This window comes from Oryctolagus cuniculus, chromosome 5 (genome assembly GCF_964237555.1).
Source record: "Oryctolagus cuniculus chromosome 5, mOryCun1.1, whole genome shotgun sequence".
NCBI lineage: Eukaryota > Metazoa > Chordata > Mammalia > Lagomorpha > Leporidae > Oryctolagus > Oryctolagus cuniculus.
This window is the reverse complement of record NC_091436.1, coordinates 29,096,865-29,116,080: the sequence shown is the minus strand read 5'-3', so window position 1 is coordinate 29,116,080 and position 19,216 is coordinate 29,096,865. Positions and strand designations below refer to the sequence as shown.

General features: G+C 40.3%; 1 long non-coding RNA gene across 1 annotated transcript in view; it reads left to right on the top strand.

Moving 5' to 3' along the window:
• The window catches only part of LOC127492952 (uncharacterized), an 84,156-nt gene that overhangs the window by 22,027 nt on the left and 42,913 nt on the right, over positions 1–19,216 (top strand). The gene's annotated exons all lie outside the window — the stretch shown is intronic.

The window sequence follows — 19,216 nt, the reverse complement described above, 5'->3', positions numbered from 1 at the left end:
TGGATGATAGCCATTCTAACTGGATTGAGGTGAAACCTCATTGTGGTTTTTGATTTGCGATCCTCTGATGGGTAGTGAGCCTGAGCATTTTTTCATGTGTCTGTTGACTATTTGTATTTCATCCTTCAAAAAACGCCTGTTCATGTCCTTAGCCCGTTTCTTAACTGGATTGTTTGTTTTGTTGTTGAGTTTCTTGAGCTCCTTATATATACTGAGTATTAATCCTTTATCAGATACATACTATGCAAATATTTTCTCCCATGTTGTTGCCCTTTCACATTGTTGAGTGTTTCCTTTGGTGTACAGAAGCTTCTTAGCTTGATGCAATTCCATTTGTCTATTTTTGCTGTACTTCTGGAGTCTTGTTCAAGAAGACTTTGCCTATGCCGATGTCTTGCCATGTTTCTCTTATGTTTTCATCTAGTAATTTGATGGCTTCAGGTCTTAGGTTTAAATCCCAGATCCAATGTGAGTTTCCCTGATTTGTGTTAATATGTGGAGAAAAAAAATGTAATGTATATGAGTGGAATTGACATTTTGAGATTTGATTGTTATTTATAACTCTTTTCTTTACTGCTGAAGAACAGCAGTTTTTCTATTTACTACTTGTTGAATTCTTTATTTATGAAGGGTAAGCTTGTAAATTGGAAAAAAAAGTAAATTGGAAATATGACATTGTAAAAACTAAAAGAAAAATAAGAATGGAAGGAGGGGGAGTGAGGATAAGGGAGGAAGAGAGGGTAGTGTGGGAAGTATCACTATGCTCTTAAAAAAGTATATGTGAAATACATGAAATTTTATATAAATTATATAAATTAATTTTTTAGAAAATTAAAAATAAAAAAGGTATGGAGGGGCTGGCACTGTGGCGTAGTAGGTAAAACCACTGCCTTCAGTGCTGGCATACCATATGGATGCCGGTTCCAGTCCCAGCTGCTCCATTTCTGATCCAGCTAGAAGCAGTAGAAGACGGCCCAAGTCCTTGGGCCCCTGGGCCAACATGGGAGACCCCAAAGACGCTCCTGGCTCCTGGCTTCGGATCAGCACAGTTCTGGCCATTGTGGCCAGTTGGGGAGTGAACCAACGAATAGAAGACCTCTTTTTTTTTTTTTTCTCTCTCTCTCTCCTTCTCTTTCTGTGTAACTCTGACTTTCAAATAAATAAATAAATGGTATAGAATCAACCTAGATGTCCAAAAAAGTACGAATGGAAAATAATATATGGTATATCTACATGATAGAATATTACTCAGCCATAAAAATATTGAAATGCTGACAGTTGCAACAAAATGAATAGAATTGGAGAAAATGTAATCATGCTAAAAGGCATAAACCAGACATGGCAAGACAAATACCACATGTTTTCTCTCATGTGTGGAAGTTTATGTGTGATGCCATATATTTGGTACAAAGATATTTATAAATATATTCACTAAGTTATACCCCTAACATAATAATATACCCTTATTTCCTTATTCTATGGTCTTGGTCATGAATTCCACCTTATGTGATAGCATTATGTCCCTCCTAGCTTTCAAAAATAGTATGTAGTTGTGTGTATGTATAATGTTTACATATAAAGCAAATATGGCAAAATATTAAAATTATTAAATATAAAATGTAAAATATATCCTTTGGTCAAAAAAAAAGTTAAGGTTATGACAACTGTGTACCTTTAACAAAAAGTCTTAAAGAGTAATTTTCTTCGCTGATATGGATACTGGGTGACAGAACTCTCCAAATATATTATTCCCTCCTGATTCTCTGAAGTTCTGGTGGAGGTTGAAAATGAGACTGTCTGCTTTCATGGATGGGCCTGTTGGGGGAGGGATTGATACTTTCTCATGAAAATGTAGTAACTTGGGGCTCTTTCTGTGGTGTAGTGGGTAAAGCTGCCACCTGCAGTGCCGGCATCCCGTATGGTCACTGGTTTGAGACTTGGCTGCTCTGCTTTCCATCCAGCTCCCTGGTATGGTCTGGGAAAGCAGCGGAAGATGGCCCAAATCCTTGGGTCCCTGCACCCACCTGAAAGACCTGGCTCCTGGCTTTGGATTGGCACAACTCTGGCCATTGAGGCCACTTGGGGAGTGAACCAACAGATGGAAGACCTCTCTCTCTCTCTCTCTGCCTCTCCTTCTTTCTCTGTGTAACTCTGACTTTCAAATAAATAAATAAATCTTTAAAAAAAGAAAAAGAAAATGTAGTAACTTGTCAAGGACCCTGCTAGAATGCTCTCCATAGCTTAACTGTTTACTGCTTTTGACAACGGACATCTTAACTTTTTTCATTCTCTAATTAGAACAATTGGCATCCTGACATACACACAACCATATACTGGTGTAGTGATGACAACCATTATGAGTCGCCAACCATTCTTTTGTGACTCCTCCCATCAAAAGCACTCAGTGACTCCCAGTGGCATTCCTAGCATTTTTGACACATTGAATGGATCATTTTCATAACACCTAGACCCTCGGTGTAATTGAATTAGTCACTTGTAGTAATTGGTGATAAACATATGTTTAATTCAGTTTTTAAACAATAAATAAGGGGATCATTTTGATTTTAAAGTTTACTCATAAATTATTCCACATGTAGACTTATAAAATTTAAAAATTTCTCTTATGAAATCAAATTTCAATTTAACACTTTAAAATTTGCTCATCAAAACTTTTACACTTGCATTTTGCTTAAACAAAAATAAAACCTTCAAGTGATCATTTAGTAACTCAAATTTTGTTTTTGATGTACAATCTCAGTTATGTCTGCCCAAAGCAAGCACAGGATTCCCCATTTACTCTCTCTCTCTCTTTAAGATTTATTTATTTATTTGAAAGGCAGAGTAACAAAGAGACAGAGAGAGAAAGATCTTCCATCCACTGGTTCATTGTATAACTGACTGCAATGGCCAGAGCTGGGCTGATCTGAAGCAAGGAGCCAGGAGCTTCTTCCAGGTCTTCCATGAGGGTACACTGGCCCATCTTCCACCGCTTTCTCAGGCCTCGGGGGGGGGGGGGCAGCGGAGACTTGAACCAGTGCCCATATGGCATGCTGGCACTGCTTACGGCAGCTTTACCCGCAGCACCACAGCTCTGGCCTCTCCCATTTACCCTTGAAAGTCTTTAGTTGAATGTTGGTATATTGAGGGTCAGTTCTATGGCTGGGAGTTCACTGAATTAACTTCCATGGAGCAAACAATATTTAGTAAAGGATAAAATAAAAAAAAATTATAAAATGCTCATTCATCATTTTATTATTTATAATCATGGCCAGAAGATGATGATTAGGATCAAGATGTGTGGGTTTCATCTTAGCTTTAAGATTCTCTATATACAGGGTTCCCTGTTAATGTGTTTACCCACTACTAGCACCCCTATTCTTGGTCAGCCACTGTTGGCTGCCCAGTGTTTATATGACTGAGTACAACGTGAGAACCCTCAACAAAGTTCTCCAGAGTGAGGCCACAAACTTTCTTGGGCTACTCCTTCACAATTCAGTGTCACAAACACACACAGCACCTCCACACACTTAAAGAAGAAACTTAAATTACTTGTGTATGTGATCAGTGTAAGTGAACACAGTGTGTGTGTGAAGAGCAAGGGGGATTTTACAACGAGTATTTTGAGCATTTGAACTTTCTCCTAGCAGCCTTTGAATTACGTGACTCTGGCAGGTTATGGAGCGTTGTTGAGGACTTCTCCTCAAACATAGGATGACACAGATTACTTAGCAGTTACTGCTGGATGAAATGAAAACACACAGCACGTACGTGAGATGATCTCTCATATTACATATCTGGCACTTATCTACCCTTGTTGAATTTTGAGTAGTCAACACTTTTGTTCAATGTTGGCCTGCTTGGAAGCAGACCATTGAACTGAATTCATACGTATGCTACAAAGGCCATATAATATAGGCTACAGCTTGAACCCTTTCAGTTGAGCAGTGTCGTGTTGTAGAAAATGTAGGATATGTCTCACTTGGTTTCAGTTCCTCTTCTTCAGTTGTCCAGACCTCTCTCGCTTCGAAAAAAAAACATTGCGACAAAACAAAGAGGCAGCAGACACGTAAGTGGGAGAATGGTAGCTGACCACACCAGAACCTAGACGGGCTGTGTACTTCACCTTCAGGACTGTCTTAGCATTTTGAGCAGCTCAGAGGTCAGGAATGCTGTTGTCATCAGGGGTAGAGCTGTGTCCCGAATAAATACCAAGTTAGGAGGAAGATGACTCAGAGCTGCCTAAACCTCATACTCCTTCGATATTTTAAGCAACAGAGTGGTAAGCAGCTGTTAGATATCTACTTCTTTGTTCAGGCCAAGCAAAGTTCCATTTGGAAAGAAAACGGTCATGATTCCCAGACCATTTTAAACTCTTTCTTCTTAGAATTGTTAACTGCACGCATAACCTGCCCCATGGTCTCATCTCATTTTCTAGTTATTTTCTGTTCCCCCAAGTGGATTTTATTTTATTTTTTTTGTGGAAAGAGTACATATCTTGTATTCCTGTTACAGTTTATCCAAACTCACAGATGTCTTGGGCCTGTAATAGGTGGTGAATACAAACACTAATTTCATTTATGTGGAATATTAAAATGAACAACTTACTTTTATATCCATTCCTTTGAACTTCACCACAACCTCATTAAGTAATTATCATCTTTATCTTATAGGCCAGAGACTAAGGTTCAGAGAGATTAAGTACACTGGCAAACAGGCTTGTACAGCTAGCAATTAGTATAGCCTGTGCTTATTTATGAACAAGCAGTGTAAACATATAGCTCTAAATAGATCCCGTCTTAAACGCACCTTGATTATTGGGAGCTTAATTGAAGGACTTTAAAAATATATTGAACATTATTGGACCACTGTCTCCCTACCTTTTGTCTCTGGCTCTGAAAGTAGTTAGAAAACCATTTTGTAATTTGCAAAGATGTAGACCTAGAATTTAATTATTATAGTTGTTCCCAGAAAAGATTATGTATATATAAAAAAAAGAAATGGTGCAGGAAAATACTAAGTGATAAGCCATACATTTGTTTATATTTTAGTTAATATGCTTTTAGAGGATTTTTAGACAATCTCAGTGTTTGCAGGCATTATTATTCATTTTAAAGATAACGAAGGGTATGTGAGGGGCTCTGTGGTTAAGAAGTGCAAAAATGGCGTAAATAATTTAAGGTGGTAGATTCATTTTATTGAGTCAACAGGTATTTTTGGAGCACTGACATTTTCTTTCATGGCTGGAGAATGGTTTTGAACACATGTTGACATTCCAGGAGGTCAGAGTCTCTGTGAGTTCAATCAAAATAACCAGTTTATATGCTAAGATGAGTCAGAGAGCTACTGGAGAAAAAGCTGCTTTGCCTTTTCATTTTAGTCTCGTGCTGCAAATGGACAGTGACTCTAAAATTGATGGAAGACACTTGCCTCAATTATTATGTTATGATTCAGAGATTCCTCTATAGAACATAATTGACTATGTTGGCTTCCTCTTCCAGTTATTGCTAGTCTGGAATAAACAAACATCCTATTTATATAAACAATGCACTAATTTGAGCAAGTTAAATGTTAAAACCTATTAAGATGGAAAAAGAAGACATGTTTTGGTACAGATAAATACAAGCACAACTATTTGTCTTTGTGAGATTATTGATTAGGATGTGCAAATATTTTATGTTGCTTGCATAATTGATGTTCTCAGTAAATTACTACACCTTTTACTTCATTCACAAGAATGCAAAGGGTTAACTGTCAATGGCTATTTGGGGAAGTTAGCTTAATGGATCACCAAAGTAGAGGAAGGGGGTGGGTAGGAGAGTGCTCTGGAGATGGTTAATGTAAGTACAAAGAAATCTCTATTTCTGTCTCCTGATTTAATCCCTCCATCCCACTCAACATGTACTAATCTGGAAGAGATCACTGTGCTTTCTCGTTAAAAATAATGCATGGACATTTAGATTGATGATTACTGCTGCATCCAAGGTTCTGTAAATAATGATAACATTACTGTCTAGCACATTATATAAGATCACCTAAATTATAAGTAGAAGATGTATCATGTCACGGTCAAGTCTAATATATATAATTTACAGGCTTAATTCTCACTGTCATAAGTGTCTGTTGAAGAGGGCAAGAATAATGGCCCTTTTCCAGAAAAAATATGTGTAGCCTGTGTCTTTTTCTAAATCTGGAGTCCAAGAAATTGTGCAATCCGAAGGAAAATCCCTCTCAAGAGGAAAAGTTAAATCATCTCCCATGAGATTCCAGTAAGCACATTTAGTGAACGTGTGTGTCTGACACAATAGTGAGTATAATGACCATGGTGGAAGGAGATGTCAACATTGTTGGACATTTGCCTCACTTTCACCGTTAGTTACATTATTTCATGGAGGAAGCACAACAATCTATCTTTTTCTTCTGTTCAGGAAGTACCCTGAAGTATTATTATAAGTATTTAAAAAATTCCAATGCATCATCAAAGTCTTAAATTTTGAATTTTTCCTCTGAAATCATTTTTAGCTAATTTGATCCTCTCTCATAGCTGTAATGATCCACATTTTAAATGTTTCTTTCTATTCCAAAAAAGCTTTCTTGTTTCTTACCTCATCTGGCTTCTTTCTTTCAGATTTTTGCTGATTTTCTTAACAACTTTGGACCCCATCATAGTAATTTTTCCATCTGTCACTATTTTGTAAGTTTGACTGCAAACCTTCTAGTATCATGCCCTTTGGTTGCACAGACCTGGGTATTTCTACTTCCCAGTTCTGTTTCATTATATTCCTTAATCAGTTTTTCGTCTACTATCTCTTTTCTTGAACAAATATTAATCATTTAGTGTACTAGGTTGAACTTTATAAAACTGACATTTTTGTAGGTCAAAACAGTCAAATATCAGCGAATTCATGCGATTCAGACTTACATGTCTTTCCAATCCTCATTTGTCCTCAATTATAGCTAAAAAATAAAACCGCTAAAAATAATAACAGTGTTTTTTGTATACCAGGCTATTCCAAAAAATTTATGGAAAATGGAATTAAAATGTTTATTTTGGTACAAAAATTTTTGAAATCCATGCATCATATTTTCATAATTTGCATTTTGCATGAGTATTCTGAAGAACAATCACATGTGTGTTTCCTTTCCTGAGCAGATGAGTGCTGCCACCAGCGTCAGACACCGAGTCCACAGAAACATGGGACTCTGCCTGGGCTCCACCTTCTCTGCTGGTGTGCACGGCTCCATAGCTGTCACAAGATACAGTGGTTTCACTCTCCTCCACCAATAGTGTTTTAGAGACTCTTGGGTCTTTAAAGTTTTTAAGATAGATTGTGGCTAATATTTAGTAACTAATCCTCTAATGTGAGAGTAATTTCTCTGCTATTCTGTATCCCTCAGTCAGTTTCCTGTCCATTAGATTTTCTCTACAATACATGTCAGCTCTTCTAGTGCATTTTTATGTTCAGCGTTATAAATCTAATATCTAATAAATCTAATTGCTTCTTGGATGTATTGGCTCCTCCTGTCTCCCTTTGTTTAGTTTTCTTTTCCATGCAAAATCTCTGTTGCCTTCAAGCCACTTCTCATCCCTGCCATCCCCTATACCTGGTCCCATTGAGAGTTAGAAAATGTGGCTGGACACTCTGTGCTGTCATTGGAACTTGTGAACTGTGCATGTCACTGCAGCCTGAGCTGGCTAGGCTGCCTGCGTGGAAACCTGCGATGCCATTATCTTTAGTTCTTCCCTCCTAGGTTTATCAGTGTTCCCAGAAAATAATCTTCTAATCTCCCGCCTTGATACCCTAAGTCTGGCTGTTAGCATGCTGGCAACGGAGTGAGAAAGAGGCATGGGATGTCTGTATTCAGTATGGAAACTTTCACTTAATCGCCCTCTCTTCAGTGCGCTGTTTCTTGTATTAGATGTGGTAACTCCCAAGCAGGGAGTCTATTTTCCTATCTCTGCAGGGTAAGCTTCCAGGTCTCCTGTTGGGTGGAGGAGGGGTCTATGGCGATGGGCTTCACATAAACAGAGCGTTGTGAACCTGAGCTGTCCTGTTTGGCTTTAGTTTCACTTTATCCCCACTTTCCAAGGTAAATGGTGCTCAGAGTATCCAAACTTCAAGAAAGTTTTGTCAAACCAATGCAATAGTCTCTCATGTTAACCATGCTGCCTGCATAGGGTTTGATTCCTTGGCTTACTCAATCATTGAGCTGCTTTTCATCTCTTTATTGCCCTTCTCCCCTCCTCTGTTCTCTTTGTCTCCTAGGTGTATGCTTTAAGAGATCCTTTCACCATTGTTTTATAGGGGTCCTGGAGGGGGTAGATTAAAAGGCACACATCAATCTCCTATTTTTCTCTGGCAATCCCTGCTGTTATCTTTTATTATTTCCTTCTTGTTTCTTTGGTTTGCTCAGTGACTATTTTACTGGTGCTTTGGGTAATCGCGTAACTCATTTATTTGAGTCTTTCTTGGTGTCTGGTAAATGTATTTAAAATTAAAAATTTCCTCTTAGTACTACTTTGGTTCCAGAATTTGGCCTGTAACCTTTCGTTGTTACTTAACTTCAGTTTTCTTTATATCTTCTCTTTGAGGAAAAAAATTTAGTAATGTTTTATAGTTTTCAAGAACATGGAATTTTTAAAGGTATCATTTATTGATTTCTCATTTCATTATATTATGATCAAAACAAAAAGTGTTCATCATACTTATTCTTTGAGACTAGTGAGACTAGTCCATGGTAGCTATTTTGTGGCCTAGTCCAGGATGGATATTTTGCGTAGTCCTGGTATGCTTGAAAAGAAGTGTCCTCTGGGATTTTTTGGTAGAGAGATTTCTAAGGCAGCATTCAGCTAGTTAAGACAACTGCATCCCAATGGAAGTGCCTGGGTCTGACTCCTGGTTCTGGCTCCGGACTCCAGCTTCCTGCCTGTGCAGACCTTGGGAGGAAGCAGTGATGGCCATTGGAGACCTAGGTTGAATTCCTGCTTCCTGGCTTCGGCCTCAGCAGAGTCCAGGCCGTTGCAGGCATTGAAAGAGTGAATCAGCAGGCTGGCGCCGTGGCTCACTTGGCTAATCCTCCGCCTGCAGCACTGGCACCCCAGGTTCTAGTCCTGGTCAGGGCGCCGAGTACTAGTCCCAGTTGCTCCTCTTCCAGTCCAGCTCTCTGCTGTGGCCCAGGAAGGCAGTGGAGGACAGCCCAAGTGCTTGGGTCCCTGCACCTGCATGGGAGACCAGGAGGAAGTACCCAGCTCCTGGCTTCAGATTGGCAGAAGACCTCTCTCTCTGTCTCTCTCTGTCTCTCTCTCACTGTCTAACTCTGCCTGGCAAAAAAAATAAAGAGTGACAATCAGCAAATGACAGCTGGCTCTCTCCCCCTCTCAAAACAATCACTTCAAGACTATTTTTAATAGATTTCTTGATTTGTATAATAAAAGTTACTCATTCTCAAATCATTTTTTTCATTTTTTATATTCTTTACAACCCTTGGTACTTATTCACGGTTCCTCTCTCCTTGCTGAAATCTCAAAGTCTTTTATTTTCATCTTTGGCGTTTGTAGAATTTGCAGCCAGAGCCAAAAACTCCTACAGATTATGACAGTTATCCTTTGTATGAGTTTGTCTTCTCTTCATTTTATTGATGCAACAGTGCAAGTGTGGACCCTTATACTTTTCCATTTGGCCTCTTGTAGATAAGAAAAAGGATTTTAAAAGAGACTCACATCAACTATCTTAATTTTACCAGGAGAAACATGGGCCTAGAGAAGTTAATTAATTTTTCTAAAGTTATATGACTAATTAACTTGGTTAGTTCATCTGACTAGTTGATCTGTTAACATTTTCTCAACTTCAAGTTACATACAAAACTGCCTTCATGTACCTAATGATAAAGTATGATAATATTTGTGAAAGCACATTTTAAACAATGAAATATTTTTGCAAATACAAAATGGAATGAATTCTTATTCAATACAGATTTTTTCAGTAGCCGAATTCTGACTCCTTGATGCATGGATTAACTGCTTTGATTAATATGCATCAAACACATTGTTAGGGTTTCCTATTTAAGAAACCATTGAACATGCTGAGTTTCTCAGAACTTCCAGTTTTGTAGAGAAGAACGTGTGCAAGCAATAAGTGCAGGAGACTAAGATGGGTACACTGAGAGAAGAAAGTGCAGGTCAGAGGTTTTACAGTGGGGGAAGCGTCAATTCAGGAAGGCTTTCTTTTCAAAGCGCAGTCATCCTCTCTGGTCCCTGCGCGTCAACACTGCACCCTGAGTGCACCTGTGCTTGAAATGCCCATCTCTCCTTTGCTCCAGTGAGCACACCCAGAACATGGTAAGACCCTTGGTATCCTACAGACCCTTGTGTGAGTTCGGGCGCTGTGGAAGGTGTGGAGTTAAGCTGTGCTCAGTTTTGGAGAACTGTATGAAGCATCTAGCTTGCAGAAAAGAGGAAGCCACTAGGAGGTCTTAGGCAGGGAAATGCTTTTGTGTATGTAGTATTTTTAGTGCAGTGAGTATAGTGAAACATCATTGATGTATTCCAGCAGTGATTGGGTGTATTTGCTTGTTGGACATTTACAGGAAACATTTTAATGATTGTTAGAGTTCCCCTTTCTTTCGACTTACAGTTATGCCCCATTCATGCACTGTCATTCCTTAGTGAGGCTCTAAGAAGTGGGAGCTGCCAAGAACTCAGGGAAGAAAAGTGAACCTTGTGAAGATTCTAAGAGAAATCAGGGCTCTCATTTTTCTTCCAGAAATTTTCCTTTACCTGTTGTTTCCTCTCTTCTCTCTCCTTCCTCCCTCCACCTTCCTTCGTCCCTCTCTTTTTCTCTCCCCTTTCTTCTTCCTTTTCTCCTCCTTCTACTTCTACTTTTATAACCTTTTGGTCGATCTATTTGGGTAAAGATGGTGCTTTAGGAGTTCATGCCTTATATTCACTGAGAGGAGTTCACTGGTAAACCATGAAGTATTTAAGGCTCATTCCAGGCTGAGACACAATCAAAGCTCTAAGTTACTTGACTCAAAGCTTACAGTATTTCAGTATCTTGTACCTAATTTATTCAATTTTCAAACAATAAAATAACTTTCAATTCCAAAATTGCTTTTCTCAACCACTAAATCAAACATCCTATATAAACTAAAATGTTGAAAAACCAATGATTTTTTTCACATTGATTCAAAATTGCTTGTGTCTGCGTTACTATAATATTGTATCTGCTCAAAATTATTGCTGTTGGTTTATTTGTTATCACTCCATGTGCTTCTATAATTATAAATTATAATGGCAATGATTTCTTGGTATTTTTTAAGTTTGTATTGCATTTAATATTTATTTTCTTTTTTTAGTATTATTCCAAGTTCATATTATATAGTTTTCTATTTATAATTCTATTTTGTCTCTTTTCTTTGAATTGATCACATCACATACAACATTAAAACAGTAGAAAATTTTATTCTCTGACCAACTATTATAATATTATACAGTTGAAATTGTGAATAAATGTGCTTATTTTCAATTGCATACTTGCGTAATGTTTAGACGGTTCTTCTATTTTCCTCTTAAAATTTAGAAACTCCAGTGTGCCTTTGTGTGTATGTGTGTGTGTGCACACATGTGCATGCAGGCATAAAAAGAAATCTTTCAGTAAGTGGTTCATCCAACTCATGTGTAGACAGAAATCAAAACTAGAACTCAGATATCATGAGTCCTAATGCACTGATCTTTCCTCTTCACTATTGTGCACTGCATGTAATTAATATATCCAATCAATTTCCTTGATCTCTGAAGATTAGGTCAAATAATTTCAAGTTGTCAAATCTATAGTCCATCATAAAAGTTGCAAAGACATAGCCAGGGAAGGTGGATAATGTTGACAAATGAAGCAAAATATTAAAGACAGTTCTGAAATCCTTAATCATATAACAATGTGATATTTTCTTTTCTTTATTCCACTATGTCTTGAAGATAACTATATATTCTGTATTATATATGTTATTATTTTTGACCTCTCATCTGTTAATTTATAAGCTAGTTGAGTGATGCAAAAATAAAATTTGCTAAAAATTTTTTAGAAAAAAATTTTTACAGTTACAAGGAGAGTATTTTGTACCTGTTTGGGCCTCAAGATCTAAATCATGGAATTTTTATTAATATAACTTATCAAACAAATTTTCAAACAAAATTACAAAATGTCTTATTGGGTCAAAATATGTTTTGGATAACTTATGGAATTGGGCTGCCTACTCCTTTTTTTCATGAATTAATGATAGCTATGAAGCTCATTTCTTCATTCTCTATGCTGATGGAGATGTAGGAGCCTGAGAATCTTCCTTTTAAAAAAAAGATTTTTTATTTATTTGAAAGGCAGAGTTACAGAGAGGAAAAGTCTGAGAGAGAGAAAGAGGGAAAGAGAGAGAGAGAGAGAATGAATCTCCATCTTCTGGTTCACTCCCCAGATGACCCCAAAGACCAGAGCTGTGCTGATCCAAAGCCAGGAGCCAGGAGCTTCTTCCTGCTCTCCTACTGGGTGCAGGGGCCCAGGGACTCAAGCCATCTTCTACTGCTTTCCCAGGCCATTACAGAGAGCTGGATTAGAAGTGAAGCAGCAGGCACTCGAACTGGCGCCCATATAGCATGCTGTCACTGCAGGCAGAGACTTTACCCACTATGTCACAGCGCCGGCCCTGAGAATGTTCTTTGCTTTCACTATCTTGAACTATGATGGCACAAAACTTTTCCAACTCAATAAGAGGATACTTGCCCTTTGAGAAGACTCCATCATCTTTCCAAATGACCTTTTCGTTCAGTTCCAGTAGACAGAGATTTAATTAAGCTCCTACAGAGATCAGTAACATATGGTCTTTGAATTTTTACAGAGCATTTGAAAACTCAAGAAATATGATCAATATTTATGACTATTACGAGCAGATTATGATATAAGTCATAAAATACATGTTAAAAAAAAAAACCCTGTTTTGGCAAAGCAGAGTGATAAGGGCATCTATGGCTTAGGCTCATCAGAATCGGCTTCCTGGTGGGGGCCTTAAATGAACAGTGAAGGACGTGCAGGTCTCGAATGTGATGCACCTGTAGGAAGCAAAGGCCTGCAGCCACTGGAGTGAGTGACCAGCTCAGGGGAGGGGAGCACAGTGCACAGGGAAGGGGTACCCGAGAGGTGGATCTTCAAGTAAAGATGGAATGGAGACAGCCTTAATGATGAAGTGAGAGCTTCATACATTATTTGATGGAGCCATTTGCGGGAGCAATGCATGTTTTTTTAGGCAAAGAGAAAAATTAATCTGGTGGGTTTTGCAGTAGGGAATGACTAGAAACAAGGGGTGGGGGGAGTGTCCAGAGAAAGGAGAGATGTTGAGATGAGTCACAGTAAGGGGGTTTGGAGGGAAGTGGCTGAGGGGGTGGGATATCTTGGACGTGGCAATTGGTTTGATGAAGGCAAAGGGGAAAAAGGTCCAAAAAAAACCCAAAAAACGAAAACAAAAAACCTCCACTCAGAGTCCCTGTCTGGCTGACTGTAGCCAGGTGGCTCCAAGAGAACAAAGAGGTATGGGGAGGAGCTTGGGGCTAACTGTGAGGGCAGAGGTTGGCGGCTTTATGTCTAAATGAAATGCTTCGGAGGTCAGCTTAAACTCTGGACAAACACAGGATTTAACACTTGACCTTTTGTTTTGCACATGGGCTATGTGCATACTGTCTGTGTTGATGTAATTAGCTCCATCTTGTAGGTGATGTAATATTCGAATTTCTAATTTGGGAAAATCACTACACTGATAGTAATGACTTCAGCAACAATCTCAACAAGCAGAGAACTCAGCAAGGACCGAGTTTGCAGCCTGCTGCTGCTCACCACCGCTTGGAACTTTATTCATTATATTGCTTCCCACTCTGACTCCATGCCAAACTTCAGCCCGCTTAGGGTCAGAGCTTGCTGAGAGTGTGCCGCCTGCTACATTGTGTGTGCTGTACTGGGATCAAAGCATTCTTTCTCCGTCCTCATCTACCTCTTCTCCCTACTGCTTGTCTGCCTTCTCCTGCAGGGGGTCAGACTGGCCACATTCGCCGGGGCTCAGTGCATAGCTCTTTAATACAAAGTTTTCTTTGTTAATCAGGAGGAGTAAATGCAAATCCTGTCTATGTACAATGAACTGCTTTGAGAAGAAGGTGTGACAGTGATATAATGACCTGGAGAATTTTGAGACAAGGAGGATAAAATATCTTGGCTTTATTTTGCCGAGACTAGTAGTTGAGGGGTATGTGTGTGTGTGTGCGCGCGCGCGCGTGTGGGCGTGCGTGCATATGCACGTGATCATACTCCTCTTGTGGAAGACACTGTCACTCTGCATTAGAGTGCCTGCATTTTCTCTTTTTTCATGCTCATGTCCAAATCCTCCTTTATATTTGGGTGTCAGTGCAAGAGGGTGCAGTTGCTGTTGAACCTGCTGGATGAGTACGCTGTGTGCCTTTGGCTGGTTCATGAGGACTAATACCTAACTTTGGTGGGTCACTCTCACAGTCCCTGGCCAGGGTCCAGAGTGGGACAAGGGTCTACCTTCTTGTTGCTAGTCATGAAGCCAGATTGAACTGAAACCTAAGCACTCCCCTTTGGCTAGTGTTTCTCTGCACTATTCTAGTAAACACACAGTGGCTGCTCCTTCTTTAACATTACTTCTCTTTGCTTGCACCAGTCAGGGGAACATTTTGTAATCTCTTCGCTGAGGTACAGGTATGGGAGGAGGTGGTCTGTGGACTAACCCAGCAATCTTTGGGTGTGGATTACCTCCCAAGACCTCCTTGACTAACATACTAAGTAGTTATTAAATGTTAGAGAGTCACACAAAATGAAGAGGTTTGTGTTGTGTTTTTCTCACTTTCTCTGGCTTTTGTTAGCACAGCAGAATCAAGAAGATGGTCGCTTTATTTGACCCCTCTCCATGGGAATAGTAACTATAATGGGTTTAATTAACTATGTGGTATTGACGTAATTAGTTATCCCAGTGATTATATTTCTTTAATAAAAGCACTTCATTTGAGATGCACTGGTGTTCAGCAGTGGCCCAGCCCTACACCTATATTTCATAACTGTCTAGACATTGGAGCCGTGTGCATATTTCACCAACAGCCCTTGAGAGAGGTTATCTTGCATGGCTTAAGGTAATTGGGAACTAATGATTTTGCTCCCTGGTTTTCAGACTTGGTAGCGGCAGAGAGCTGAGAAGCCGTGGGGGAGGGGTGGCCGCTCATTTTGCGTAAACTGAAAGGGAGGGGGAAGGGCGGTGTTTTGGAAACCATATGCTCTTAGGAACTGTTTCTCTTTAAGCTAGCAATCAGAGAGACAGTAACACCAGAGGGAATTGGGAGTGTGTAATCTACGGTGGACTGCATAAGTACATTTAAATAAATGTACACGGTGTATAGAGACATATGCTCATGTTACCAGGAGTCCTGGCTGTTCACGTATCTATTAACAAACGCGCAGTCCATTTCAGTATTAAAAGTGGATCACGGCTTCAGTTTGGTCAGCAGGTGACTGGCAATGATCCTCTCACACGGCTCAGTAGACAATGAAGTCACCCTTGCGTGGGAAAAAAAAAAAAAAAACAGGACACATATGAAAGAAGAAACCTAAAATGTGAAAATTACCATATGAAAATGTCAATAATAATATCATGAGAAGCCCCAAATAAGGAGAGGACAAAAGCAAGAACCATTTTTCTGGCTGTGCCCAGGGACGTCCACAGCGACCAGGGTGCCCGAACCCCGTTAGTGAGTTTCTTCACCCTTCCAACTTGGGTAATGGTCGAGCAGGGGGGGAAGGGCTGGGGTGGGAACAGCACGGTGTGGAGAGCTCAAGGGAGGTTAGCAAGCTCGCTGCCATACAGGCTGCTGGGAAATAATCGCTTCTGCAGACAATCTCTTTTACAGGTAGAAGTGCGAGTCCTTTTCCAGTCTGCTTGATTCAACTCTCCTCCTTCCTTCAAAGCGCGCGTTCCCCTGTCACCTCTTCCTGCAGCTCTTTATCCTGCGGTACTGGGGACTATGCAGCCTCCCAGCCGCCGCTCTCTGGCTTTCTGCCTGTCTGGAGACCCAGGGAAACCACTGCAGGCATTTGACTGCCTCATGCAGCTCAGGAAGGAGCACAGTGGGTCTTCGTCACAGCTAAACCCCTTAGCAAGGCACCCCTGAAAAACCGAACAAATGGCCAAGCAATGCCTCTGCGGAGGAACCTGCCAGCAAGACGTGTTCCTTTGCCACGAGGGATGCTTCGGCAAAAGCCTCCATCCCTCATTAAATCAATAAAATCAAGTGTCCTTTATTTTAATCCTCTGCACTGTAATCCAGTAGCAAGGAGAGGGGCCCAGGCTTTTCATCTCATTGTTTCAAAACAGATCGTTGGGTTGGAATTGACAAAAGGTTCATTCCTTTACCTTTGTGGAAATGTCAGTAAAAAGGCAGGTGCTGAGCATTTGGACTCTTGTGCTCAGTACAAGAGAAAAAGGAGCGTGGGGGGTGGGGTGGGGAGTGGGGGAGGGATCTGTGACAGACTAACTGCATGTACTGAAGCTTTCTAAGACATTTTGTTTAGCTTGATATTGTGCCGCAGTGAGGAGAGAGGTGGAATCTATTGTGTGCCAGCTGCATGAATCACTGGATTGAAGTCTAACAGCCTCAGATCCTCTTTTATACAGTAGAGGGGAGATTAAAGCAGGGAGCTCATATGTCACAAAATAGAGGTACAATGCAGTTCTGGCTTGCTTAGTGCACTCAGCCAGCATTTGATCCAAATTTAGCCAAAGGGAACGAACGGGTGCTGCCATCAGCCAGGAAGGTGACAAATGTTGGGCTGCAATATCCCAAATTCTTTTTCTGCTTCCAAAATGTCATCTCTCCTTTGTCAGCTCCATTATGAGTGAATCTATGTATAGTCACAGACCAACTGGAAACAAACAGAAACACCCGAACCCTAGCTAAATTATTCTACACCTGCCGCTTCCTAAGCTGTGTAATTGATACAGAACACAGGGAAGTTTTGTATCCAGGACTTACAACCTCATTTATTTAACGAGTACTTGCTGAGTGCTATAGTAAGTACATTCTAGAAGCTGAAAGGGATAAACAAGGAATCTAACACATACTCTCCCCCTCCCTAAAAGCCTGCAGATTCATTAAGGAGATAAGAGAGAGAGACAGACAGACCGACCTACACACACACTCTCAGGAACAAAGGCAATGAGGCATTTTGTTGAATGACTAAAGATGGAAGCCTAAGTAAGTGCTATAGGAATCAGAAAAAGTGAACTCTGAGCTACAGTTTTCTTTGAAAACAGGATGGGCAGTGTTTGGAGTACTGAGCACTTTTAGGAATCTTAAATGAGCTGTATCGAATAACAGAGTGTAGCAGTTTTATCATCTTTGTTTAATAGGCAAAGAAACTGAAACTCAAAGAGAGGAGTTAACTTGCCCAGAGTTGTGCAGTTTATAAGAGGCAGAGCAGGCATTGAAATTGCCAAGGGATTTCTCTTATCCAAGTGTGCAACCTGCATGGCCCTGGGGCTGGGGTGGGGTGGGGGGGGCGGCTTGTAAGGAGCAGCCAACCTGCATCTCTCCCCTTCTCTCTTCCTGTGTTCTCCATCTGCCCTCACGGAATCGTCTGGGTCCTTACTGGCTGCCGTTTTCCCTGTAGATGTCCCTCCCTGTGCAGACTCCATGGTCATATCTGTAATAAAACTTTATTTCTAGAAGAGATCTTACCAGCAGCTTGTCTAAGGTCAAGCAGGTTAGTAGCTCTAGATGGGAGACTACAGTTGGTCTTTAGGGGCCCAGCCCGGTGTTCTTCCCAGGAGTCTCCACAGCCTTTCTCACTTGCACATTGATCTTCACCATTGATTCTGCAAATCTCCCAAGCTTCTGTGTTCGCCACACCTCTCGCATCCGCACTGGCTGCATTTCTCTTTTGCTTTACTGGGGGCAAGTTTGGGGAAGAAGGGGAACTATGCAGGCCTGGCCATCTGCACTGTCAGGGACTCCAGTTACAACCAGGGGTCCCATCTGCTCCTGGGCTGTGCTAGTCTTCTCGGAGCCTCCCAGGAGCCATTCCAGGCATTTGCTCTTTTCAAGCCCTCAATGCAAGTGGTAAATGAGCTCATCTTCTATCTTAATGAGAACATTGACATCATCTGACATGTGATACCTCATTTTCACCTCAATAATAACTTCCACTCCCTTCTCTGCACTCCCGTGGTGCCCAGCCCAATACCAGAAGAACTCTTTCCTGCCTATCCTACTCCAAACGGTAAATCACGGAGGGTTGGCTTTGGGGCCTGTGTCCTTCTTGGCCCTCAAGATTGTCCCCATTTCGTCTCAGAATCTGAACTCAGAGAATAACCTAATAAACAGAAAGTTGTAAAAAATCTTACAAAGGCATGATATGCTGCTCTTTATTCACAGTATAGGAACTTTTAATTATTATTTGTTATAACAGGAGAAGGAGTCCACAAGGCAAAGAAATGGATTTATGATCGTGGGATTTTAGGCACTCTTGAAAATGACTAAGATATTTTGGAGTAGCACCTTCAGCCTGCCCTGGTGATTAGCAGCCACTGAATCTTTTGACTTAAGAGCCTCCCCCATTCGTTTCAGCTCAGGACACCCTGTGTTCTGAGGACGATCTGGCCCCTTCTCTGCTCTTCCCAGCCTTTCCTCCTCATTCTGCATGAATACCTCTCCTTGGCCTTCGCTTCAGAGATGCACACGTTCTTGCAACGTGATCATCTGTCATGTGATTCTGGTGCGTATACTCTAACAGTTCTATCTGCTCTCTTTTCCTGCCCACAATTTCAAATACATATTCTACTTGCCTCCATTTCTCAATGCCTGCTCATTCCTTAAAAGTTTGATGAACTTCTAAAGGAGAAAACGTGTGGCAATTTACCAAATCCTTATTCTTCTCAATGTGTTTTTAAAATTCAATTCTTCTAAAAGTCGCTTCTTGCAGAATAATTATTCTTAATCTGTCAAAACCTCCACACTTTTTAAAAACAAATGCTTGTAACTCTGTCCTGTCATGCTAAAATGAAATGTATTAGAGTAATTTTTCTGCTCACATAATTTTAATAACGTAATTCCTTCCCTATATATGAGAAATTAAAATAATTTATAATAAGCATCAATCACTATGTAAAATCACTATTAATA